This window comes from Tachypleus tridentatus, chromosome 1 (genome assembly GCF_004210375.1).
Source record: "Tachypleus tridentatus isolate NWPU-2018 chromosome 1, ASM421037v1, whole genome shotgun sequence".
NCBI lineage: Eukaryota > Metazoa > Arthropoda > Merostomata > Xiphosura > Limulidae > Tachypleus > Tachypleus tridentatus.
The window spans coordinates 85,249,947-85,277,037 of record NC_134825.1 but is presented as its reverse complement, the minus strand read 5'-3'; the positions used below and the strand labels follow the sequence as shown (position 1 = coordinate 85,277,037).

Below are 27,091 nucleotides of genomic sequence, written 5' to 3'. Positions count from 1 at the left end.
GATTGTTATAATTGAAAAAGATAACAAATAACTGAAATTATACGTTTATTTTTACTGTTTGAGCAGAAATTCAACCAACTTGGGTTGAACTTCTGGCTTTATTGTTAGTGTAGGATATCGAACAACTAAGGTTGCACATCTTGATTTGTTGTTAGAGTAGTATATCGAACAACTTAAGTTGTACTTATGGCTTTACTGTTAGAGTAGGATATCGAACGACTTAAGTTTTACTTTTTGATTTGTTGTTAGAGTAGGATATCGAATAATTGAAATTGTACTTTTGGATTTATTGTCAGAGTAAGATATCGAACGACCCATGTTGTTGTTGAATCGTAAATATATGGATTACCCAGGAAATACAAACGTCCATCAGAATGATGTTGTAATAGTTTATAAGTATGTCAGGCTTTACCTCAGACTGGAAATTATCTTCACATTCTACTTTATTTCTGGAATATATCGCATCCTCCGTGCGTGTTGTACCAAATCTTGAAGACCTCATGTAAGATAGGGTTAATTAGGTAACTTGGGTATAAAAATTTCCGCAAAGCAGAATTTTATGGATTTTAGACATGTTACAAAGACCAAAACTGATGTTTCAACGGAACTAAAAACAGCTTGGTAACATTTATTTCCAGGCAAAACCCATCAAATAATCTCACTAAAGTTATACTCGTGGCCCAATTATTAGAGTAATACACTGAAAATTAGTTTATAATGAAGGATACAGAAAAATTCAGGTTTTACTTGCGGGCCGATTGTTATCAATGAAAATATCCAACAATGTGGGCGATACTGTAGGTTTTATAATTGAGAAATAATACCGAAAATTTTCTATTCCCTACCGTTAAAAAATATGGATTGTGCTTCTGGTTTTAGTGTTAGAGTAGAACAACGAACATACTTATCATTAATAGAGAATACCAAACAACTGTGTTATTGTTCGAGTAAAATACCGAATATCTTCAAATGTGCTTCTGACCTTGTTGTAACAACGGAACATTGAATAATCGAGGTTGTACTTTCGTTTTTTATTTTAAGAGCAGACTACCAAATAGCTAAGGTTATGTTCTGGTGTTAATGTTGAAAGAGAATACAGAATAAAACAAAATGTACTTGTGGTCTTACTATTATGGTAGTTTATCGAACAACTAAAGTTGTATCTTGGTATTATTGTTCGAGTAAAATACTAAATAGCTAATGAAGTACTTCTGGTCTTAATGTTGGAACAGAACATCAAACAACCAAGGTTTTACTTTTATTCTTATTGTTAGTGTAGAATACCCAATACCTTAGTTTACTTTTGGTCTTATTATTAGTATAATATACAAGGTAAATGAAGTTTCGTTTCTATTCTTATTGTTAGAGTAGAATACCCAACACCTCTGGTTTTACACTTTTATATTACAGATGTTAGGCCAAAGCTACCAATATCCTTAACTGTATTTATATACATACCATATAGTATATATTTTATAAACCTGAATTATAAGCCTTAAAATTAATGATTAAGCCTAAAACATATTGATGAAAAACATGAATTCAATTTGGAATGTTTTAGTTTATATAAAGATGGCCAGACATATTTTTACAAACCATATTTTCAAAAGAAGCTGTATTATGCAAGGAAATACGATTTTCGACTCTTACTGTCATCGGATTTCGATTAGAAAGAGAATTAAAGAAAAACGGCCTGATGATACCAATATGGGAAAGTATCTGGTTGTTGTCAGTTTAGATGGTCGTACAGTTAAACCAGGACGGATGGATATAATAAGAAATAAGTTAAATTTTAGCACATTCGTGATCTGAATCTGAAACTCATGTTAGGAATAAGATATTAGTCATAAGCATGAAAACACTACATATACAGAAGTGTTCGCAATCTATGTTAAAGTCACAAGGACAAGGGCCTAGGGTTTTTATCTTCAACCAGTGGTGGTCTGTATGATGACCTTGGATATGGACTATTGCTCTGCAGTACAGTTTCCACTGTAGAAAGATTTTGTGCAATGTAATGAAATCAAGGTTGTCCTTATTTTTTTAAAGTCCAGTAACTCGAGTGTTTGATTACTTCAGAGGATTTTTTTATATAACGCAGAAGCACCGAAGTCCATGGACATCGTCTGTGAATGGCATGATACGAATTTTCGTGTTTACTTGCACTTTGCACAAGAACTAACATGTCCACTTAGACGTGAGGCTAAATTCTGTCTTGATAGAGTTAATGTGGCATTGATTCTGTGAAAAAAGGGTATTTCGTCGCAAGGTAGTGGGTTAAACATGATATCTTAAGGGCATACAGGATTCACTTGTCGTTTTTCTCGACACTCTAGATGTTTAACTTGCCGTTATACGTGTTATTCGAGCCAATATAAATCCCTTAAAAATATTTGGCAACGTGCTCTTTACCCTTTGTAATTATAGCAAACTGTCCGGACATTTAAAGACATTTATGTACATATATGTTTAGTTGAACAGGATGATATACTCGCATTTGTTACATACCAGATGCTACTCTTACCGTTCACCTTTCACTATGTGCTCTGAGAGAAGCTTGTAAACACCGTTCATCGCTTTTGAAGACGTAAGTTCATGAGAATTATATTGTTTACCCACATATGTCATGTTTCTAATATAGCTCTTTAGATTCAGTTGACTGCTGTGTACTTGAGTTACTTTGAAACAGGAAGATCTCAGCATCAAACATTTTTGTAACGTAATCGACTCAGAAATGTTTTCTTTTACATGCCACTTCCATTTGAAAAATCATCAAAATTCAACTGAATTGGAACAAGAGGGTCGTGGTTTGTAATCACGGGACACGTGTATGCCAAGAGCAAAGTGCTTATAATACTCAGTTCATTAGTGTGTATGTTTGTGTGCGTGTGTGTAAAGCTCAGTTCAGTGGGGTGCATAAATAAAATACTTCGTTCATTCTATGTAGCTAGTTTATATTGATGCACAAGGAAAGCTATCAGAGTTGTATGTTGGTCAGACTACTGTAGAGTGCAACTTTACTAGGCTATTTTATTGCAATATGATATTAATGATACCGATAATAAGAGGAAATTTTCATCATTAATTTACAAATTTAAGCAGATAATTGAAGCAGACTCCGCTAATGATAGACAGTGTAAGTGACTGAGAGAACTTGCAGATTTGCCAGATAACTATCCTTATCCAGATAACAAATGTTGACTGTTAAATCTCGGTATTTGAGTCATAGTTTATTTACGAGTGAATCATTGTACATAATTTAAACACGAACAACTTAAGGGAACCTTATTGTATTTATGTTAATGAATAAACATTCAAGAGAAAAGATTTAAGTTCGAGTTATCACACTAAGTGAAAATGTTGTAAGCCCCTGTAAAACTGATCTTTGACTATTTCGTTTTGTAGTTTCGCTGGGGAAATTATTTTTAAAAAAATGCACTAAAAGGTTATATTTTAATTAAAAAAAGAGTTTTGATTCTAAAATTAAATCAGTCATATATTTTTTTGGTATTTGGAAAGGAGAATTAGTAGAAGGCAGCCATTATTCCAGTCGTGATTAATATGTGCTTACGATAACCATAGAAAACTAACACAATCAAATCACGTGAAGTCGAGTGTTTAGGTTTTGTTTTTTGTTTTTCCGAGAAGTTATTTATCACATACTAAATAATTGCAATATTATACACAAACACAATTACAAATATCAAGACTGATGCAAAAAGTAGTTGTTTTGAAACGTTTCTACAACCTTTTCTTAGTTTACACTAATTTAGTAAATAGAAAGGTTGAGTCTCGATAAAATCAAAAAAAATTTTGCCTTAGTTTTCGTATGTTAAGGTAAGGTCTGTAAATTTATAAAATTATTTCCTTTTTCAATCTAATTTCTATTTACGCGAGGAAACTCGATAGTAATGTGCGAAAGGCTTTATATGTATTTAACTGCTTGTGGTTAAGCACAAAGGTATACGATGGGCTTTCTGTAATGTGTCCACTTCGGGTATCGAAACCTTGTTTTTAGCGTTATATGCTGTCAGACCTACCGCTGTGTCCCTTGAGAGCAAGTTTATCTCAAACAAATGTAACTGAGTTACTGCGATTGTAAGACATTGGAAAATCATTCACACAACAAAATGTATTTCTGTGCAGACATAAATGTTTAAAATATATATGTTCTAGGCAGGAATCTGAGGCTATACGGATTAGATTTCCGACAGATTTCGAACAAAGATACACTTACTGTACTTGTCGAAATGATAAGATAAACTTGAGATTTTCTAGAAAGTTGGTTATTTCCATATACGTAAGATAGAATGGAATTCTCTTAATTTTAAATGCCATGGAAACACATTCGATTTCTCAGAAAGGCGCCATAGACCTCTCTTCTAGCTAAGTCCTTCTATCTTAAATCATTAAACTCGGTTGTCAAGATCTCATAACTTTAACACATGGACTGAACTAATTACACACTTAGCAGGTTTCAGAAGCACCTTAGTCGACGGATATTACTCTGAGTTGGACAGAAGCGTTGCACTAGATGGCGCATAAAGTTATGTGATAGGGTTGTTTATCTGATCATTTAGGTAACGAAAGTGTCTCCTATTGATTCTATTATCATCATTTGTTAAAAGACATACTTACTAGAATACTGTTTGGCTTCATTTTAATTAATGATAATAAGCCATTAATTTGTGCATTCACGAGGCCGAGTGTTATCATAGAAATATTTAAGATTAACGCCTTAGTGAACACTGAATTACAAAAATCTCTATTTATATTATAATAAACAGGATTATACTGTAATAAATACTTTCACCCCGTTCACATATGTGAACATTTTAAACTGTTGTGATCATCTGTTTAAAAGCGAAGAAATAGACAAGCTCATAATTAATTTACGATTCATAAAGTTCATGTATTTGGATGAAGTTTAAACTGAAGTGTTACACATTTTTCAACAAAAATCAAAGCTCTGAACTTGTCAAATGAAACTACAGTTGTAAACCCAAACAAGCGAGTTGCATGAATAATTTATAATGTCATGCAATGTCTCACAAGGGTACATTCTAAAACACTAGAAGCAGTAATACGCAGACGCAATGGAAATAAAAATGAAAACAAAACATGAACAATTCCATAGTGAATGAGACTAAATCAATAATCAAAACACCTGCAACGTTTTGATAAGGTTCAACTGTTGCACCTTTTTATTACTTTTTAAGCTTTTATTTAGGCGTGTTTAAGGTAATTTACACTTAATATGTTTTAATATTTTAAGAACGATGTGCGCATGTACAGACACACACACAGATATACATACATCTGTAATTAAAATAAATTTAATTTTGTAGAAAAGAAAGAAATTTTCCGAAAAATGTACTTGGAAAATTAAAAACACACTCAGAAAGCAAATATATAAACATTCCATCTGCCATGGGAGCTGTAATAATTGTAAAAGTTCGGGCTTTGTTTAGTAATACCTTAACATGTTAATATTTATGTCCAAGCAACATAGTGGGACCCGAAATGTTAACTTCAGAGACAATTTTACTGTCTTCACCATTGATGTATAGTATTTATATTATTACCTGACTTTGCATCTATTTTTTATCCTTTTAGTTGGTAAAGATGTGAGACGTTATGGGCTTGAACACTTATAACTGCTCCTTTTCTATTTTCCTAAGTATGTGTAATCGGTGAAATTGAGGTTAAACAGAACACACGATGTACATCCAACACAATTTGGTCGTTATTTCCACCGTCACCTCAAAACAACAACAAGTAACATCACATAATACGTCACCTTATGATTATTTATGCCCAAGTGTTAGATATTTGCTTTGTGGCTACGTTTTTCTCTTTTCAAATTATATTTTCTTGTTCATTTATCTGTTTATTTTTTCATACTGTATAAAATTTAATTTAAGTATATTTCATCTAAGGTTCACATATGATTTGTTAACTGCACACTATCCTTTTAATGTAATTTGTTTAAGTTTTTCTGTAACTTACTTAAATATTTATATGTATATATGTAGAGTAATATTATTCTTGACTCGTTTTAAAAATAAACTGCTGTAAGGTTAAAAACAGAACGGAAAAAATGTTAAAATCCCATTTCTCTAAGAACTGAAATTTTTAATAAAGTTATTTTGAGGTATATATTAAAGTATTTAGCTCACTCAAGGTACTTGAGATAAGCGCCATATATACATATATATCAGATCTTAAACTGGAAAAAAATAACAGAAACTGTTAAGCTCATATTAAAGCAAAATTTTAAAATAACTGCAACCTTAAATACTTTGTGGTTAGTTTCAAATTACACCCCCTTCCCAGTAGCATAGCAAAAGGTTTTTGGAATTATAATGTTAGAAACTGGATAAAACGCAGCGGGTCCATTGTGTAGTTTTGTGTTTAACTACAAATAAACAAAACGTGAAATTATTCAGCCCACTCAAAGTGCCCTTCTCAGTGATTCAGGAGTAAGTCTGATCGCTTATACTGCTTCAACCGGCTTTATATACTCATGGTGGAAACAGTCATCAGTGCAGGTTTGTACTTCGCAACAAAAATTTCACTCATACCTCTTGAAACTAGCGCCATGAATATAAAATAGGTATGATTTTCACAACGCTAGCACGTTAAGGGTAATAACAAAATACTTTATTTAAAACTAATCGTAATGATGTCATCAAAGCAACAACTCACTTGTGTGCATATTCAATCATATTTTGTTATTAAAACAACTCACATTCCTAGCTTAACTGATATGACATTGTATGTTGCCTTCAGCTAAAATCAGGGAATAATATGGAACAATATTATTATGAACAATAATATGATTAGTTTTTTCTAATCTCTGATTTGTTGTTAATATCATTTTATTTCTTTATTGTTAAAACATTTTATCAGCACAAGAGTGACTCAAGGGTAGCGAAGAGACTAATATCAACTCTTATGTTTCATGAATCAACTTTAATTCGATTGATATCATTCCTGGTGATTCTTTACAAAGTGAGTAAAATCAAGATGGATTTGTATATTGCACATGCGTGTCTGATAAATGAAATGGGTTTGTTATCTAAATATTAAAAGAAACTAACTAAATATTCATTGAAAGATGTTTTATGAACATCTTACTTAACTTAAATTAATAACTTCACATTTTTACAGTTCTGTCCAGCCTTAATTAGTTGATGAAAACCTTCATACATTTTCACAGTTCTGTCCTACCTTAATTGGTTGATGAAAACCTTCATACATTTTCACAGTTCTGTCCTACCTTAATTAGTTGATGAAAACCTTCATACATTTTCACAGTTCTGTCCTACCTTAATTCGTTGATGAAACCTTCATACATTTCAAAGTGTGTGAACAATGGCGTAACTACAAACCGCGCATAAAAAGTAACTAGGCCCCTGCATTTATTCTCTACGTCGGCAGTTCTTATGTTTGTTAGGCACTTCGAGCAACCCTGAAACTGCGGGGACATACTTACGCCACTGTGAGTGAACAGCGTTGTATTTTATCATTTCTTGCAAGTCAAATAAAATTGCACTCAACAACGATAGTTCTTGAACTGAAGTTGTAGTCGTATTATTTAACATTACTTGACTATTTAATAGAGAAAAGTTGATAAAGCTATTTCATAATTATGAAGTAAATGTAATGAGAAACACATATATACATATGTTTCTATCAAATCAACAATATTGAAATTAATTGGTCACAGTACATCAGGCTCTTCACTTTTAGCAATAATGAAAAGGTCACAGAACTTCAGGCTATTCACTCTAAGCTAGAATCAATAGGTCACAGAACTTCAGGCTGTTTGCTCTAAGCTGGAATGAAAGGTAACCATATGGAAGTCTTTAGTCTTATGTCTCTTTACAATATATTTGTTTTCTACCACTTCATTTCCATACTACAACATTCAGTTTGATGAGCCTGACTTTTTGCAAACCTTTCAACTTGATTAATAAATATAATAACCGTCGTTTCTGCAAAAGCAATACATTAACATCACTTCTTTTAAAAACATTTCTAGATAATCTATCTTTTTATACATCGTTTAGATCCATACTCCCAGATGACCGCGTGCGCGAATATTTGAAAGTTTCTATGGTTAGCGTGCTAAGCCAAACGCACGAAGACTCAAAGATTTGGCACGAATGTAAAAATAAACAACAAGAAAGAAAGAATGGCATCTTGCCAAATACAATGCTTAACTGAACAGGAATGTTTCCTCAGTGTGAAAAATGTAAAAATAAAAACATCTGAAATTATATTACGTGTGTTAATTATATTATACATAATTTATTTTCCTGAGAAACAAGAAATACAGACATATCTAAACCACTCATCCATTTAAAATTAAAAGTAATTGAATAGAAAAATAACGGAGCAGTGATGATATACAAATATCTGCATTAATGCTGTAATAATTAAAAAATATTGCGTTTAGGTATACTCTAAGTTTGTGTGTTTTTCTCTGAGCAGCGAAGAAATTGCTTGAAATATTTTTTTTTCTGTAATAATACACGACAGTTAGTTTTTTTCCTTTTCATTGTGACATGACGAAAAGAATTGAAAAGCCCATCAGTTATTTTGTTTCTTTAGTGAAATTAGGGTGGATCTTCTGACGCACATTAACCTCGCTTTATCAAGGAGTCAACCAAAAGTCAAGTTATTCAGATACATTAAACTCTCGGTTATAAAGTAATTTTTTTCACTTCTAGTGCTAACACACTATTTAACATAAGCGTATGTTTCAGTTTGTTAAGCTGGTTTCACAGTGCTGAAGAAAAGAAAGGTGAATTATCATCAAGAATGCCAATCATATTGTTATTGGTGATCACTATAAATAATAATTCGAGGTAAAATTCAAAAGACAAAATATGAAAGAAAACGTTCTCTAAGATAACTATCTAAAAAGTTTACACAATGAAAGATTTCGAATCATACTGGCCTACACGAGTAGTCCATGTGGGTAAGGGTTGAAGTAGGGTCCAGCGGATCGTCAGAAGATTACAAGGTTACGCCTTCACTTCGACTACAAAATAAACGAAAGAATGGAGCTAGAAGGTTGTACGCTATGGTTAAAAGATTTTGACGAGGAGCCTGGCATGGCCTTGTGGTTAAGGTGCTCAACTCGCATTTGAGGGTTGCAAGTTCAAATCACCGTCAACAAACGTGTTCGCCCTTTCAGCCATAGGAGAGTTATAATATGACGGTCAGTTTCATTCTTCGTTAATAAAAGAGTAGCTCAAGAGTTGATGGTGGGTATTGTTAACTAGCCGCTTTCACTCTAGTCAGTCACTACTAAGTTAAGAACGGCTAGATCGGATAGTCCTATTATGGCTTTACGCAATATTCAAACCAGATCATGACAAAAATTATGTAGCTGTGAAGGAGTTGAAAAGTATCAGAAGGATAAAAATGACATCGGTAAAGTGCAAGAACCAGAAGGAGCATAACACTTGGATAAATGATAGGAGCAGACAGAAGATCCATCCATCAGTCCTCGGGATAAATGTAACCTGGCAGGTTTGGTTGCTCGAGACATTATGATTGGGATCATCTGGTAGAGGCGACACACCATAGAGAACCAATAAATTAATATGCCTGTTTCGTAGACCGCAGAAACGGTGAAGAATCGATGAAAAGGAGGTATGACTAGAGTTTCAGTGTAGACAAGGTAGTTTGACACTAAAAGTCAGACGAAGAGCCCTGACGTTCCAGTATCTGAAGGAAAAGATATAGCTTGAAGAAAGCAGAAAGCCAGGTAGCGTGACCATAAGTAAGACAAGGGCGAATAACTGATTCAAGAGAAGAAGATGAGGCGTGATTTTCTGGCTGGAAGACATCAACTAAGTTTTTCATGTAAGACGTTTGTTCAAAAGAACACCGAGTCTCAGAAAGCTGAATTTAAACACCATTAATTCCAATATCAAAAATGAGTAGGTTGTGACAAGGATGACATTTATACTGAGTAGGAACAAAAAGAACGGCTCTGGGTTCAATGGCATTGACTGAAAGCCATCAGTTACATCACAATGCTTAAAAAAGGTGTTAATAACAGACTGTAAAACTCTGTTTGACAAAAGCTGTCAACGGCGTATTAGAAAATATGGACAAAGCATGTCCACAATATGAAAGATATAAAGGAGAGGATACAGTATTTATCTTTAAAATACTCCAAAAAAGGAAAAGAGAATCTTAGATGAAAAATGTGCCTCAGTGAGAAAAAAGTTAACCAAGTGGATGTATATCAGAGGAAGGAAAAACAGCGAAGTCTGAAGACTAAGCCATATGCTAAACAGAATCAAAAGCTCATTCGAAATAAAATAAAGTATATTTTAGGGTGTTTAAAAGCTAAAATTAGCGGCGAAGATTTAAAAAAAAAATTCTGAGTAGGTGGCCCATGGTGTAAAAATGAGGTCTATATAAAACTTGAGAATTTGGTAGCATATTATAATTTTGGGAAAAAACATGGAATTGACACACTACCTCTTTCTTTCCTTGTGAACCTGACGATGACCGAAGAAGGTCGAAACGTTGTTCGCTCTTCTACATAGTGCTTTCTATACCCACACCATCCGTTTTTATACATAGAGAGATTGGCAGTTTTGACAATGATGTCGACTTGTTTCCACTCGCAATGTTGATAAAACTTTGAAATCCACAGAAAAGTTATACTTGTACAGAAAAATTAAGCGTCCATCTTAGTGAAGATAAACACCAAAAGATGTGCAAAATGACCTGTATCAGCAGATGCAAATGTTAAATGGTAAATAGACCAATTCGATGCGGGAGGTCGAATCCTTGGAATAGAAGTGTAAGGAGAGAATGAAATAGTAAAATCATTACCCAACGACTTTAAAGTCACCTCAACATACATCAGACAAGAAATAGTGGTTGTGGTTACTGCAGGTGAAATGTTGGGAAAACCTAAACACAAAACAGATGTGTGTAAAGCAGGAGCACTAGACGACATTAAGTCAAAACCGGGCCGAGAATAAGGCTTAAGTAATCAATCAGTATAAAATTTACCACAAGGTTCTGGAGCATCTGATTGCTCCGCTATGGTGAGTAGTCCAGAATGTATCCGGAAGACTGAATGGACTATATAAGGAGGGGTCCAAACAAAGTAAATGCTAAAACGTAAGTAAGCACCTGAGTAAAATAAACTCAAAACCTGTAACTCGTCAAATTAAATATCCAAACTACAGTGGTCGGCAAAGTTCAATAGATCACGTTCTGGAAGTCCATTTTGCAATCAAAATACCTTGCGTCTAAAATGGAGCTGTTTTTTATATAGGTGTGGTGTATTAGTGTGTGGAAAGAATTGACAAAACATGACATTTCGTTGTAATATTCATAAGTTACTTGATCGCAATATGACTAGTAATAATCTATAGTACAATATAATTTACTGGCATGATACAGTAGAAGAATGTATGATAGTATTTCAACTACACCTCTTTGGTCTTTCAGTGATATAAGTTCACACATATATCACTATTAAAACTATAGTTTCTTGTATATAACATTAGTGTATTACAATTGCTTATTTTTTTATTATATAACTATTTGATCGTTAGAATTATACTGTGATAGTGATATCTATATTTAAAAAGTGATAAAAATAAAACATTCAAATTTATTCTTATAAAATAGTTTTATATTTAGTTCCAGATGGCCCTAAGGATTTGGTGTTTAGTTATCGTTGTTGCGAAAAGGAAGTGGTAGAAAGTAATTTCCCTTTAAGATACACTTCTATTCTGTCTTGTTTAATATGTGTTTTGTTCTTTCGATTCCTCTCGTTTAACGTTGATGGTTATTGGCGTTTCGAACTGAATCTTTTTTCTTATAAACACATTTTTGATGAACTGAAATAAATCTCCATATCAAATGTTCATTCCTTGATACCTTATTTAACACCCAAGTATGCCTTTAAGTAAGTAGAATCTTAGTCATTTTAAATCTACACGCTGTGCACTAAAGACTTACACATAAAACTAAGATACGAAGAATAGAGTAGGAATAAACCTTCAATAATGTCTTCGTTCAGACATATTTAGCAGCATTTGATTATCTTATTTACTTTTAATAAACCCAGGTTTCATTGAAATAAGTAATACTCTAGTCTTTAAGTACAAAACATACCCGCTAGAAAAGTTGTTAAATATTATGCACAAGTTAAGTAGTGCGGCATCATAACACGTATATATGCGTGTTTATCATGAAAATGGTTTTACACTGTTAGCTTAGTGTATGAATTTTGGGCTACCCGAACTTCGTAAGACATTATTGGGCTTAAGACCAAAAATATTACTAATAGAAAGAATTTCCATATTGTAAAAAAAAAAAAAAAAAAAAAAGCATTCTAATCTTTGTAAGTGAGAGCGTAAGAAAAATATGCGCAGTTAGACGTGAATGTTTTTGTGTTTGGTCTGACTAGGTAATCTTGTTCTCTTGGGAAGTTCGTATTGTTACAATTGTATGTAACTAAATATATATTAATATGGGAGTGCGTGCCTATAGACACAATATTTTATTGAAATACGTTTATTAACGTTATAATTATTGTTTTTTATGCTGTTTCACAGATAAATTTAATTAAATTCTCAGATAATATTATTGCACGTATTTAAACAGAATCATGTCCTAAATATTAGTATCAGTAACAGCGTATCTATTAGTTCTCCCAGATAATATAACTATTTCTTATTAACTCTACTAGGTAACACAACTGGAAGTTGTTCCATACGAAACAATTATGAGTTATTCGTATAAAAAAGTATAATATTAGTATATTAAAACACATAAAAACAGTGAAAGTGACAATATCTAATACTTGAAAAACGCCAAATGGCAAAAAACAAGTTTCAGTTATTGTTCGAAAATGTTTAGGAAATACTATTTTTATCACTTATAAATGATATTTATTTTCAGGTTATTCAGATATAAAGGATATAACATATCTTTGATTTAAAAAATTAAAACAATACTATGCAATTAATTACTGTTTGAGAACGTTGCGATATATCGCAATTATAAAACCTAATTTCGGAGAGTACATCTTTTAATTCGAATATACCTATTAAAATAAATTGTGCCATCATCTGTTTTGATATGTTTATTTGGCCAGCATTATTAGAACTCTGTATCATTATTTCACTCATGAGAAAATAAGATTTAATTGAAAATCGCCTGTCTTACCTGGAGGTAATATTGATTAAATTATAGCATCGAAAATAATTCAATGTTTTCAGTTTAATGAAACGTACCGTACATACAATACGGTGTTTCACTCCAAAGATAGTGTTAAAGGAACGTGTTCCACATCAATATTTATTTCACAGATAGGCTTACGGAACGTTTCTCACGTACGAATTAAAGTTTTCATTCCACTGATAGATTTAGCAGGATGTGTTACACATAAAATATGAGATACTACTTTACAGATGACCTAAATAGAACGTGCTATACAATAGATATAAGATGATATTCCACAAATACATGCTCTTAACGGAACGTGATTTACATAAAATATAAGATTTTTTTTTTCACAAACAGACTTAATGGCACGAGATTCATAACAGCCATGTTTTTATTGCGACACATCTAAAGTTGCAGAAAGTAAGAACGTTGAAGAAATAAATTTAATTAATAATTCCAAACTTAGAAAACTGATTTGCATTTCTGTAATCTTCGTTTGTTATATATATATGTCGCGGGATTTTAAACTCTTTTATTTTTGCAAAACTAACACCAGAAACCAGACGTCGTAGATTTCTCGATAGTTTTTACGGCAGAGGTGCGATTCTTGAACATATATCATGCTATAAAAATCAATAATGTATATTCGAGGCATAACATTAGGAGAAACAGAGTGCATAGTAAGTTCTCATTTATACAGCTGTAAATCCAATAGACTGAAACTGTCTTCATCCATGCAACATACATATTTATGCGTGCACGCAGAACTTTGAATGAAAACAGAGAACTAGATATGTGGATTGAGATTAGTTCTGCTTCTAATATACTTATAATGCTACATTAATTTAAAACATAAGCAATCTCCAATGTAGAAATTTCCACAGTCGAAGTTATGTTTTAATTTTCCATGGTAATTTAGGCGTTCACGCTCTTTGTAATTGGTTACTGCATGCTAAATGTTTGTTTTTATTTTTGAGTGTTTGGTGTTTTCTTTTTTCTTTTCACACTCGTTTAATAACCCATCTAAAAACCATTATCCCCTAGTCTGTCAGATTACCGAACCTTTAGGTCTTCCCTCGTTTAACATACACGCACGCCGTTACAAATTATGGGTCAGAAATGTATACGTACTTTAATAAACGCTTCCCGTATGTAATGAATATAAAACAATTTCTTAAAAGATCTGCAAATGGCAGTAATTTAAGGTATTTTTCTCGTAGCTACTGAAACAATGTATCATTGTTGACAGTAGTTTGCAAAAGAAAACCTAAAATTCTGTGACTCGCCATTCTAACGATTGTCTATTGTTAAAGGTGTCTCTCTATTCCTCTCTCCATTTATACTGGTTTATGAGTCCATCTCTATGTGCATTTATGGATCGATCCATCTTTTCGCCAGACGGTAATCAACTGCACAATATTTCGATTTTAAACCTACCTGCGTTTTGATATTATTGAAATATTCGTAGCAAGTGTTGTGTTTCTGTTTTTGCACGATTGTTGTAGTTTCATTGTTATGGTGACAGCCTACTTATACTATGACTTAAAACAGTGATACATTTGCATTATTATTGATGTCACAGCTTGTTTATACTATGACTTGAAACAGTTAACACATTTACATTATTATTGGTAACACAGTATATTTGTACTATGAATTAAAACAGCTGTCACATTTGCATTATCATTGGTGTGATTATTTCTGTACAGCTTTCACATATAAAGGTATATACTTCCCTGGTTCTTATTGATCAGTAGCCTAGAATACAATGGCCTACTGAGGGGACTCTATTGACAGATTAATGTCAAACACAGCTTCTACGTCAGCCTACACACACACACAAAAACAGCTCTTAAATCTTCGTACAAAGAATAATCACAAACTAGAATCTGCCTTTGTGCAGAAAGTAAGAGGGGTAAATGGACCACTGTTTTGTTAGTTAAGGGATGGTGAGTTATCCTACTGGCTGGTAAGTAAGGAGGGAGAATGGTGAGTTATTTGACTCGCTGGTTATTAACAAGAAGGGGTGGTAAGTTATTCGACTGGCTTGTAATTAACAAGAGAAAATGGTGATTTCCTAGACTGATTGAGAATCGAATTGGTGGAAAGAAAAATAGAAAGTCTCATCTTCTGGTACGTATTACTTGTAGAGAAGAACTATGTAAAATCTCTCTTTAATACTTGCAAAATATAGAATCAATGCAAGCGCCCTCTTGCTGACAAGAGTTTTTATGAAAGTAAGAAAGATGGATAAGAGCTCCTAACTGGTTGGTAATTACATCACAAAAAAGGAAAATTTAAACAATATCTTGTTAGTTGCTATGCGAAAGAAAGGAGAAATGGAAGGGTAGTAATTGTATGAAAGAGGCAATGTTGAAGAAGTCTCTTTAAAAATAGTAAACTGAGTTTTGATACCCGCGGTGGGCAGAACACCGGTAGTCTTTTGTGTAGCTTTGTGCTTAGCTTTAAACAAAGAAACAACCAAAAGTATTAATTGTGTGAAATAGAAGGAAGTGTGGACGAAATCTCTTCCAAAGTAGTTATTGTACTGAAGAAAGGAAGAACGGAAGAAGTATCTTCCTGAACAGTAATCGTATGATAGAAAAGAGTAATAGATAAGTCCTATTGGTACTTATAAAAAAAGAGAGAAGTGACATTATACAATATTGTATAAGGATAAAAAATAATATAAAACCTCTATTGTTGTTAGTAGTTGTGTGGTAAGGAATAGCTTTCTTGCTGATTGGCAGAGGTTGTATATATATATATATATATATATATAAAATAAACGAGATTCAAAGAAACGAATTAAGTATTAACATTATTTTAAAATATTGTGAAGAGAGAAAATTGGAAGAACGTTGAAAGTATAATAATTATTTATTAATGCTTGTTGTAATAGAAGTAGGAAGAAAGGAAATTAATATTTGTTTATAATGTATGATTGTATGCAAATGAAGAAAGATAAAATAGAATTAATATTTATCAACGATTGTGTGCAAGTGAAAAGGGGAAGGTTGCATTTTGAATTTGAACGGCACCTTATGCAGTATATGGGCTAAATCACTAGATTCGAAACTTCAGGGTTCAGATAAACAGCCATCCTTAACGTGTAACAACTACCAGAGGGAAAGCAAACCGTCAGCAGCACCTGTTGCTTACGCAGCTACTAGCAACCAAATATGGAGGTTGACTGTTACACGTCTAACGTCCCCAGAACTGAAACTGTGGAGCTTGCTTAGCGGAATATCGCGTTTCGAATCTTGTAAATTCTAATTCGCAGTCAGGCACCCTTGATTTGGTTAAAAACTTCACGTGAAAAATAAAACAAACTAGCTCGAAACCCGTAGCTAATAATCTCTAGCTGACATAGTTGAATTATACATTAGGCACCTCTGATCACCTTTGGTCTCACTACTCTTCTAATTTACGCCAACGAGACTCGTCTAACTTAAAGCCTCATATGTCCGAGATATTATTTAGAAATAGGAAGCTGTTTCAAAGAGAAATTAAGAACTAAAAATGATAAAAACTGAAAAAAGTTTAGTAATAACCTTCCAACCTTAAAACAGAAAGTTAATAAATGCAATGGTTCACTTTTGACAAGAATATTATTAAAGTGCTTGTTCTTTCAATCACTGTAAACAGTTTGTCAGAAAATATTAATTTAAATTAAAACACTTTTAACCTGTGTCTGTCTTGTTTAAATTAGATTCCCTTTCAGAATTTGTTCTGCACGTGTTCTTTTATGCATGTTTGAAAGAAAACTTGTGTTGGTGCCGGTGAATGATGTGAAAATAAACGACTATATATAATATAAACAGTACTGGTTGTTTTTTCCTGAACAATGAATCATTTGGTCCCGCGTGTATAGATAACGTCAAATTTCAGCAACAACAAAAACCAAAATGAGCCTAGTAAGTCTTTTACTGACAGTGTAACCTTCACCTCACTCACTACCATCAACTAGCTTTTGTCCTCGCTTTTAGCTTTTGCTTGATGACCGCAAGCTGCTGTCCTTGACAGCCGTGATTGGCTAGTCCATATACTTAGTGTTCTTACAGGCACACGCACATAAAAGGCACGTGTGATTTTGTATATTTGATCTCTCGTTGAGATTATATGATCACAGTACGAGCGTCATGCTTCATTAGTGTTTATCTTTTATATTCGAGAGTGTATAAAATACAATAATATCGCAGGAGTTTAAAAACTGTGATCTGCGCTCATCGCATAAAACCATGCACGTGGACGAACATAAAAGATCGTTGTACATTTAGTTTCTTTGTTAAGAACACGAAATATTACCATGGACGGAAGATGTATTACTAGAGGTAAACTACCTTAAGGAGCAAGAGCCAGAAGAAAAGATAATTGTTTCCTTTCAAAATAAAGATCGAAAAAAAGGCAGAAAAACAAACAGATAGAAAGAGACATAGATCAAACTATTTTATAGTTGTATTGAAATCACGCAATTTAATCGTTCGCAAATAGTGCAAGCATAAGTATCATACGTCGCATTCACCAGTCACATACATATAAATGACTTGTTCAAGAGTTTGTTTGTAGTTGAAGCAGTGTTTACAGGGTAATGCAGATATTTCTCGGAAAAATACATAACATAAAAGGTACCGACATGGAGAATTCATTCAGTATGTCTAAAATTTTATTCCAAATGATTTAAAACATTCATAACTAGATGTAATAGAGAATAAAAAGTATTGTTAGTGTTGTTGTTTTTTCGGTTGAGACCAGTACTTAAAATAGGTCAAACATAACTAGAAACTTAAAAAAAGAAGTCAGGTGCTGTTTCACAAAGTCCTTGAACATCTTGAATTGCATGTTCCTCGCAGATCGAATATCTATATATCTACTAACACATAGGTATATTTACATCTGAGTGTATGATATATTATACCTTTTTTACGACTCATTTAAATTATTCATCCACACACATATGTTTGCTTCACATTCCTCAGAATGTACTATTTAGTTTCCTATTATAACTATTATTACATCCACTGTAGATTCAGATAATTAACTTTTAAACCTTCAGTTTTGGTCTCCATGTAACAAAGTTCTAAATAAATCTTTTTTTTTTTTTTTAATTTTGCAGAAAGCTACACGAGGGCTATCTGTGTTAGTCGTCCCTAATTTTGCAGTGTAAGACCAGAGGGAAGGCAGCTAATCATCACCACTCGCCGCGAACTCTCAAGCTACTCTTTTACCAAAGAATAGGGGGATTGATCGTCACATTATTACGCCCCACCGGCTGAAATAACGATCATGTTTGGTGCGACGGGGATGCAAACCCGCGACCTCAGATTACGAGTCGCACGCCTTAACCCACCTGGCCATGCCGGGTCTTAACTTTTATTAAGAATACGATATTTTGTAATACAATACAGGCTTTTACAGTCTGTGTTCTAGCGCGAAACTGCCATTTGTTCACTGTTGTGCAGTACAAATTAGTTCAAATAAAGTTTCTATTTGCATTTTTATGTTATAATTGTTCAAACATTTCTAATAAGTTTCTATATAAAAGCTTATTATGCAATTGATAGGTAGGAACGTTTATACCAACTTAAAGTAACCATACAGTATAAACGTATACTGTAAACTGTCAAAATAGTCTTTTGTATAGCCTGATTTAACATGTTTCAAAAACTAATGGTGTATTATTTTCAGTAATTGGACTTTTTACTTTTCTCGTTATACACAGAACGTCTTAGGAGAGATCACGAGTCATATTTAACTAGATCTCTCTGATGTCGCTGTGTTTACGTAAGAATAACTGAACTCCATCCGTTAAAACAGCTAAGTCAAACCCTTACACTTAACAGATGAAGAACAATCCACATGCACGCTTGACAACATTCTGATGATGTTGAATCACTCCATGTACTAGAATGAGTAATATCTAAAGTAAGCGGCTCAATATTATTCCCCAAACTAAAAAACTATGCTATAGTCTGCCTTGAATAGCAATCAACAATAACAACCTTTTATTAACGTAAACTATATACCTAAAGCAAAGCTAAATATCAGCCTGGCCACCAATATAGCAGATCAACTGTACTATCCTTATGTATGTACTTAAAAAGTTTAGAATGGATTGTTTCATCAGTTGGGTTTTCCTTGCTGTTAAAGACATTTTCGTCCGTAAACCCTGTAGCATCTTATCAGGTTTGACCAACTTAGGATATTTAGGCTAGTGCTAAGTACAAAATGTAAGTTACAAGTGCAAATCAGTCTTTATAATAAAAGTATAATAGATAATAAACACAAAACAAAAAGTTCTTAACTTTATCTGGCCAAGCGCGTAAGGCGTGCGACTCGTAATCCGAGGGTCGCGGGTTCGCGCCCGCGTCGCGCTAAACATGCTCGCCCTCCCAGCCGTGGGGGCGTATAATGTGACGGTCAATCCCACTATTCGTTGGTAAAAGAGTAGCCCAAGAGTTGGCGGTGGGTGGTGATGACTAGCTGCCTTCCCTCTAGACTTACACTGCTAAATTAGGGACGGCTAGCACAGATAGCCCTCGAGTGGCTTTGTGCGAAATTCCAAAACAAACAAACAATCTTAACTTTATCATTATAATATAACGATATTAAATGTTATGGTACGAAAACAAATAGTTAAACTTAAATATGCAGTAACTCGTGGGTTCTTAGAATTACTGACTTTTGTATTTACATATAGAGGTTACTGGAGGAAGTAATAAATAATATTTAATCTACTCAGGAAACTTAAAAATAAAACATGATAAACCTTCATACTGCAAGCAGAAATAAACAGGGTGCAATACAGCAAATAAAGTAAATAATAAGTAACTATAAAATTAATATAACTAAACTAATGTAATTTCACAGTTAACTGATATTAACTTGTTCGTTTGTAACGAGTCTATACATTATTGGTCCAGAGTAATAAATACTTTATTTTTCTTTTTTTAAACTAGAATAGTATGAAAAAAATCCACATATTCTTTGATGGTTTTAAAGGACGTGTTGTTGCCGGAGTATCCAAACTTATTTTGTTGTTTAGTGACAATCCCTGTGAGTTTGTTATCCTAAACTTACCCTAGCGGAGATTAACTGTCACATGGAATCGGTACATTCTACGACACGTGCACTAGGTGGAAAAACTTCATCAGGCTCTCAGATCCATTAGCTCCGGTATAATGTTGCAAACCATATCTCTATTTGGCTCAACAGTTGATGGGGTATACTTAAAAATAGAGTAATAAAGTCGCCAGCCAGTTAATATTAAGGACGAGAGAAAAGTAAAACATTTTCCAACCGTATTTCTACCCTCAGTGGTAAGTAGGCTACGTTGTGACTTTTCTTTCAGTTTATGTCTCGATCAAATAAATCGATTTTAAAGGATGCAGAAGAATGACCTAACCTGGATTTCTCACTGGCAGATTTTATTATTTCCATAATAATTTTAATATACTGATCCCTTGGGTTTGGAAAGGTTCAGTTTATAATGTTTTTTTGTTTCGCTAAATACACACAAATATGGCTATTTCTAATACTAAAAAAATGAGCGAGTTTGAGAGACGTGAAACCTGACTTTTATTTCAAATAGCAGAGCATACATTTCTGAATGCTTACTATCTGCTCAAAGTATGAAGTGATGACATCCATATTAGAGTTAGGACGAATAGTTAATAATAATAATACATGTCACGACAAAGTGATAAATGTTTTGTATCAAAACGTTGTACATTCTATTTTCGATTCAATTTGAATATTTAAATGAAACACAAGCTAATACTTTAAAAACTGGGACACATTACATAACGGTCCACCTGATGATCCGTGTCTCGGTCTTTGTAGCAAAATCCCCCTTCAGAAAATTAAAGCTAACTCATATATATATATATTACAAATAAAACAAAAGAGAATTTGTTACTTAATAAACGGCATGTTAACATCACGTTTTGTAACAGGTATAAATCGTGGTTACGGTTCTTCAAGTTTAAAATCTTAATATCCGCTGTCAGCAAGAAATGACGTGTTTATTATAAACTGTTCTTACATTTTGCGCAATTTTAAAACTTGCTTTAGTATGTGTAGCAAGTGCAGAATGTGTTTGCTATCCCAACCATCCAGCTCACTAGGGGTTGTCCTTTTTCGCCATATTCTCACAAAGGTTGTCTGTTTGTCTGTCTTTCAAATGACTAGAGCTTTGTGTGGTGTATGTATAACACTGGAGAACTTTTAGGAAAGGTCGTTCCCCTGTTTCACAACCGTACACTGAACTTTTTATCCACGATATTGAAAAGAAAAACATCGACTAAGGCAATTAAAAAAAACGTTCACAGGTTGGTGTGAAATAAAAAAATAGATTTTTTTGGCGGTTTTACAAATACCCAAAGTGTGATACGTTTTGCTTAGTTAAACGTTAAAATCTAGTTACTTAAACATATCAATAAGTTAAACGTTAAAATTTGGTTTTCTTAACAATTTAATAAGTTCTTTAAACGCTAAATAGAAAAAACAAATCATAAATAAACATTTTATATGCTAACCTAACCGTTAACGAAATTGCCATGAACTATTAAAAAATAACATTTTGCAAAAAATTCGTTAATATTTTAGAAAACTCATGACCGATAAAATTTTCTGTTCCTCTGAGATAGGCAAAATTTTTGTTAGCTTCTGTTGGTCATAGTCTAGCGAAATGAAGTATTTTGGAAATTTAGGCTTTGGACGAATTAGGTAAAATGAAGAAACAATGTAAATCCATATTTTTCGTATTGTATACGCCTACGTCAGTATCTTTCAAGTGAAGCAAGCTCAAGAAACGAATAATAGAAATTATATTTCTGATTTCCACATCTGTGGAGTGTATTTTATAAAAGTAATTATTTGCAGAGTTCAAAGATATTTTTTACATGGGGAAAGAAATGATTGTTTGTTTTGGATTTCGCGCAAAGCTACACGAGGGTTATCTGCGCTAGCCGTCCATCATTTAGCAGTGTAAGACTAGTCATGACTACCCACCGCCAACTTTTGGGCTACTCTTTCACCAACGAATAGTAGGATTGACCGTAACATTATAACGCCCCCACGGTTGAAAGGACGAGCAGGTTTGGGGTGACGGGGAATCAAATCCACGACCCTCGGATTACGAGTCGAGTGCCTTAACCACCTGGCCATGCCGGGCGACGAGGGAGAGGAGAAGGGAGAGATTAATTATTATAATATTGTAGTACTCCAGGGGGCGCAGTTCTAAAGAATGTTCCTTTAAGATTAGCGTCATGCTGTTAAAATCAAATAGAACGCGGATGAGTTTTAAAAAGTTTAAAATTAGAATTAGTAGATAGAATAAGTAACTTCAAGGTACAGACAAATACAATGTTTTCCTCCCTATGTCAACAAGGCTTTTAATTTTCTCTTTAAACATGATCATTAAAAACCTTTTTCTGTTCTGTTTCTCATAAAATATAAGCTCTCTTTCTCTTCTGACCGTGGATATCAAAACCCAAGTTTTAATATTACAAGCCCATTGGCTTACCGCTTAGCTACTGGAGAAGGGGTGAAGTATCTTCTTACAGAAACAGAAAGCCGTAGAAGATGTATCCAACTGGTTTTGAAAATAACACTAGTAGTACAATGCACGTATTTTAATTGCTAAATGCTGTAACCATCATTTTTATCACTACTTCCATCTTAACAGTAGAATTAGATATTTTTTCACCTGTGGTCTATCTCGATTAAGGAATGCTTGCTAGATTATATAAATAGATTTATGTTTTTAGAAAGTTCCACAACAAGTAGATTGCAAGGTTGAGATCGGGCATGATAAAAGTGGTGGTTGAGGACCTTGTCCTCATCAGAAGTCTTCAGGAGCCAATGTCTTTACAAAGTAGTGCAATACGTGCGAGGTGCTCCAACGTAAACGTCGCGCAACTTTAACTCCTGAACATACTGGATATTGTATGGATGACAATGAGAAGAGATTTCACGTACCATGGTAAGGCTGTCCAGTTTGGGACAGATCGCAGAAAGGGTTTCAGGGTTAGCGGTATCCTTCTCGTTCAAACGGTTGAATCATTACATTTCAACCAGTTTAGGCAAATGGGAAAACAAAATTGGTAAATCAAAACCCTGAATGTGAAACAGGAATCGCTGAAGAAAGAGAAAGTGTTGAACCTCAAAACTGGTTCTGTTTTTTTAAAACCGTATTATTAAATTCGTTATAGAGTTTTTAGCCACAGATGAGACGAGCAACAAACCAGGCTAGAAAACAAATATCTAAAACATTGTCGTTCTCGCTTGTTAGTGTTAGCTCTTATTTTTTAAACTACTTTTCAGACTCCATGGTTAGGAAATTTCACAACACTTATTATGAAAAAAAAAAAGAGACAGGTACATATATTTCGTTTTCACTTGTATGTGCTTAAGAACTATATCATTTTCTACTTTTAAAAATCGCATAACGTTGTCTGGAGTGTAATTTAGTTGATGTATTATATCGTCTCGTTTGCTTTCACTCATGGACTTTTAGAAATGCATCGACATTGTCAAATTTCCACAGTAGGATAGGGATATTAACTAAGATGACTATTTAACACGTCTTATAAATTTTCTGCTTACTCTCCTCTTAACATAGGCTGGGTGTGGCATAGTAGTTGAGGTACCGCACTGTGAATCAGAGGTAATGGATAGGATGTCCTGTTGGTGCAAAATTGCACTTTGCACCATAGCAGAGCTAGTTTTATGAATGTTCTAAAAGTGTTTCTTTTATTATAAAATGCTTATTACACGTGTTTGATTCCCTTTAGTACTCTTTCTTTAGTTTTAATACATGGAAAACAAGATCATACTAGTGCAAAAAATGGTACATAACAAAAGATGAATAGCCAATACAGGATAAACACTAGATCACAGATCAGACTATTCAGCTGCAAAACATAAACTGACAAAGCAATTATTATTAACATGATAATTGTAATTCATATTATATGGTGCAAATGAGTTATGTGAACTTTGACGTTGGGCGATTGGAGGCAACATTTCATGTTTCTCGAAACGCTTTAACCAATATTTTGTCTCTCCAACTTGTTTTCCAAAAGCAGTGTGTTTACTATTCTGTCTTTAAGTACTGTTGCCATTTCTATGTGCCATCTCCACAAACATGATACCTTGTTCTTATCTTAATATTATATTACGTCTTCTGCAGCTAGTGACAGAATAACAACTGCCTGTTCCTTCCCGTTTAATTTGCACGAGCCATGTCTAATTGTCACAATACCGTTTCCAAAAATCTGTGGACACAATTTATAGCCTGTTAAAAAACCCCACGATGGTTTCATAACCATTTAGTATATCAGCTCTAAAAGGCGAGGAGTAAAATACTTTCCGTTAGTACACAGAATATACAAGTAAGAGAAAATACTTGTTTGGGTTTACAAAACAAATTAATGTTTCCTCCTGATTTGCTGTTTCAATTAGAAATAAAACATTCAAAATAAAGATGATTCGGTTTTGTTCATTTAAATATATTTTTAAAACAGTTTCGAAGCTAATTTATGAAGTATCCCAATTAAGCATAATGATATTTGTAATGAAATTACTAACAGTAGATACTCATCTGAGGTTTAGGTGAGTAAAAATTTTTCCTTGTTTCGGTCCATTCCATCTCCTGACACTAGGGGATAGCTTGACGTTATAGTTTGTTTATAGTTGAGCCTAAAGCTACACAATGGACTATCTTTACTGTGCCCACCAAGAGTATCAAAACCAAGTTGTTAGCCTTATAAATCTTGAAACTTGCTGCTGTGCCACTGGGGAGAGGGCTGACTTTATCGTTAGTATATATTGATTGTATTGTCTAAGTACCGCTTTGCATGAAATTATGTACTCAGAATCCGGTATTTTAATGGAAATTTGTTTTTATAATTAATTGGAACAAATTCGAATAAAAACGTTCGATTAGTCTGAGTTATCAGGATACATATTACAATAGATAAACTTTATGATAGGGGTGTTACCATAAATTATTAGCTCTTTCCTAATACGATGTGAGATCATGTTAATGAAATATATTTTGAAGAAAAACAAAATACGAAGGCTCAGCTTTCGAAGTCTAATGAACTTTCAAAGCAACATGAGTCTACGAAGGGGAAGTTTAAGGAAGTTCATTACTGTTTGTTTGTTTTTTGAATTTCGCGCAAAGCTACGTGAAGGCTATCTGCGCTAGCCGTCCATAATTTAGCAGTTTAAGACTAGAGGAAAAGCAGCTAGTCATTACCATGCACCGCCAACTCTTGGGCTACTCTTTTACCAACGAACAGTGGGATTGATCGTCACATTATAAAGCCTCCAGTTCATTACTGAATTTCATAAAAGAACATCCATACATCCTGAGTAATTCGACTTACATAAAAGAATGTTCGAAGTCTTTAGCACATTACCTCTTGATGAAGATTCGTGTAAAACGTTTGTGAAAGCAGGTCTTTCTGTCCCTTTAACATTTGTGTCAAGATCTGTAGAGCTATTTGCACATAAGTAAAAGTACCCGCCCACAGAGACGGAAAAAGTTCAAGTTGATCTATAAATTTAAATTATTTCATGGGCTTTAAAAACATTAATTGTGTCGCACTCTTAGTTTCACTAAGGGCCAAATATTTGAGTTACTTATACCACCAACGGAGAAAATTAACTGTTCAGCATTTCACTTGATGCTGAGAGCCGCTCAATAACAACATACGATAAATCTACATTTTTATTAAGTTATATCACATTTTGAAATGTGAATAATAATGTGATTAATTCCTAACAATTTAGTGTAGAATATCCTGCCTGTGAAATAAATTATGTCATTCATGTTTGTTCTCTCGTCATTTCAAAAGTGAATGTTGAGCTTTACCTGCGTGCGCAGCTTTTCAAACGGGAGGCAGACGAACGTTCGATAGACACAACGGTTCGCAATATGCGTACTATTTATGGAACATTAAAACTGACTCTGTCGTTTCTAGCTAAGAAAAACATATTTTTTCTATGTAATTCGCTTCTATATATAATTTGCAGCATATACAAGTTATCTTTAAGACGATACAAAGAACACTAAAGTATACACATATCAAGATAAACAACAAACATAGTGGTTGCTGTTTTTAAAGTGTTGTAGGAGATGGGGTCAAGAGATAAGAGACAGAAGCCAGACATTCTTCATTTCGACCTAGACGTTAGCTTTTATATCACTAACATTCTGTTATGGACGCTGCAGTATTACTACACACCGATTACCAACTTTTTTTGGAGCATGGTTGTTCTGCGATGAATCTTTCTCTCCTTCAAATGTACATGTTGGCTTCCTTCACACAGGTCATCTTAGTTAAATTTGATTATAAGCCATCACTTGTCTTACCTCATACTCGTTAAGATTTTACAGTACACTTAAAACTATGGAGTTCTATAGTGCACAAAAAGTGAATGTTCTTCTTATGTTTATGTATGCCGTTAATATTTATATCAATTCTGTTTCATTTTCTTTATAAGTACTTAGTAAGGAAACTATAGTTAATTAGCTATACTGATAGCCACGTTCATATTTAGTTTAGTTGTAAGCATGTACCTTACTTTTATCGGAATTTATTATCAATTTACAGAACAGTAAAATCTTGTAATGTTTGGTAGATAAAAAAAAATTAACATTTGATTCACCATTAAAGAAAATGTTTAAACTAATTTCTTTTCGTTTTTTCCAAAGCAAAATTCTGAAGAAAATGGAAATAATCACACAGCATTATAGAAAATGTTCAACTTCTGTGAGGCTACGGCTTGTTATGATTTAGTGATTGAAATATGTATTCCTTTATGCCTGTTTTACCAATTCAATATTGTATTTATT

At 33.4% G+C, this 27,091-nt stretch overlaps 1 protein-coding gene across 4 annotated transcripts in view; it reads right to left on the bottom strand.

Annotated features, from left to right (window-relative positions):
* LOC143254260 (E3 ubiquitin-protein ligase TRIM9-like) overlaps positions 1-27,091 on the bottom strand; it is a 59,137-nt gene that overhangs the window by 26,093 nt on the left and 5,953 nt on the right. The gene's annotated exons all lie outside the window — the stretch shown is intronic.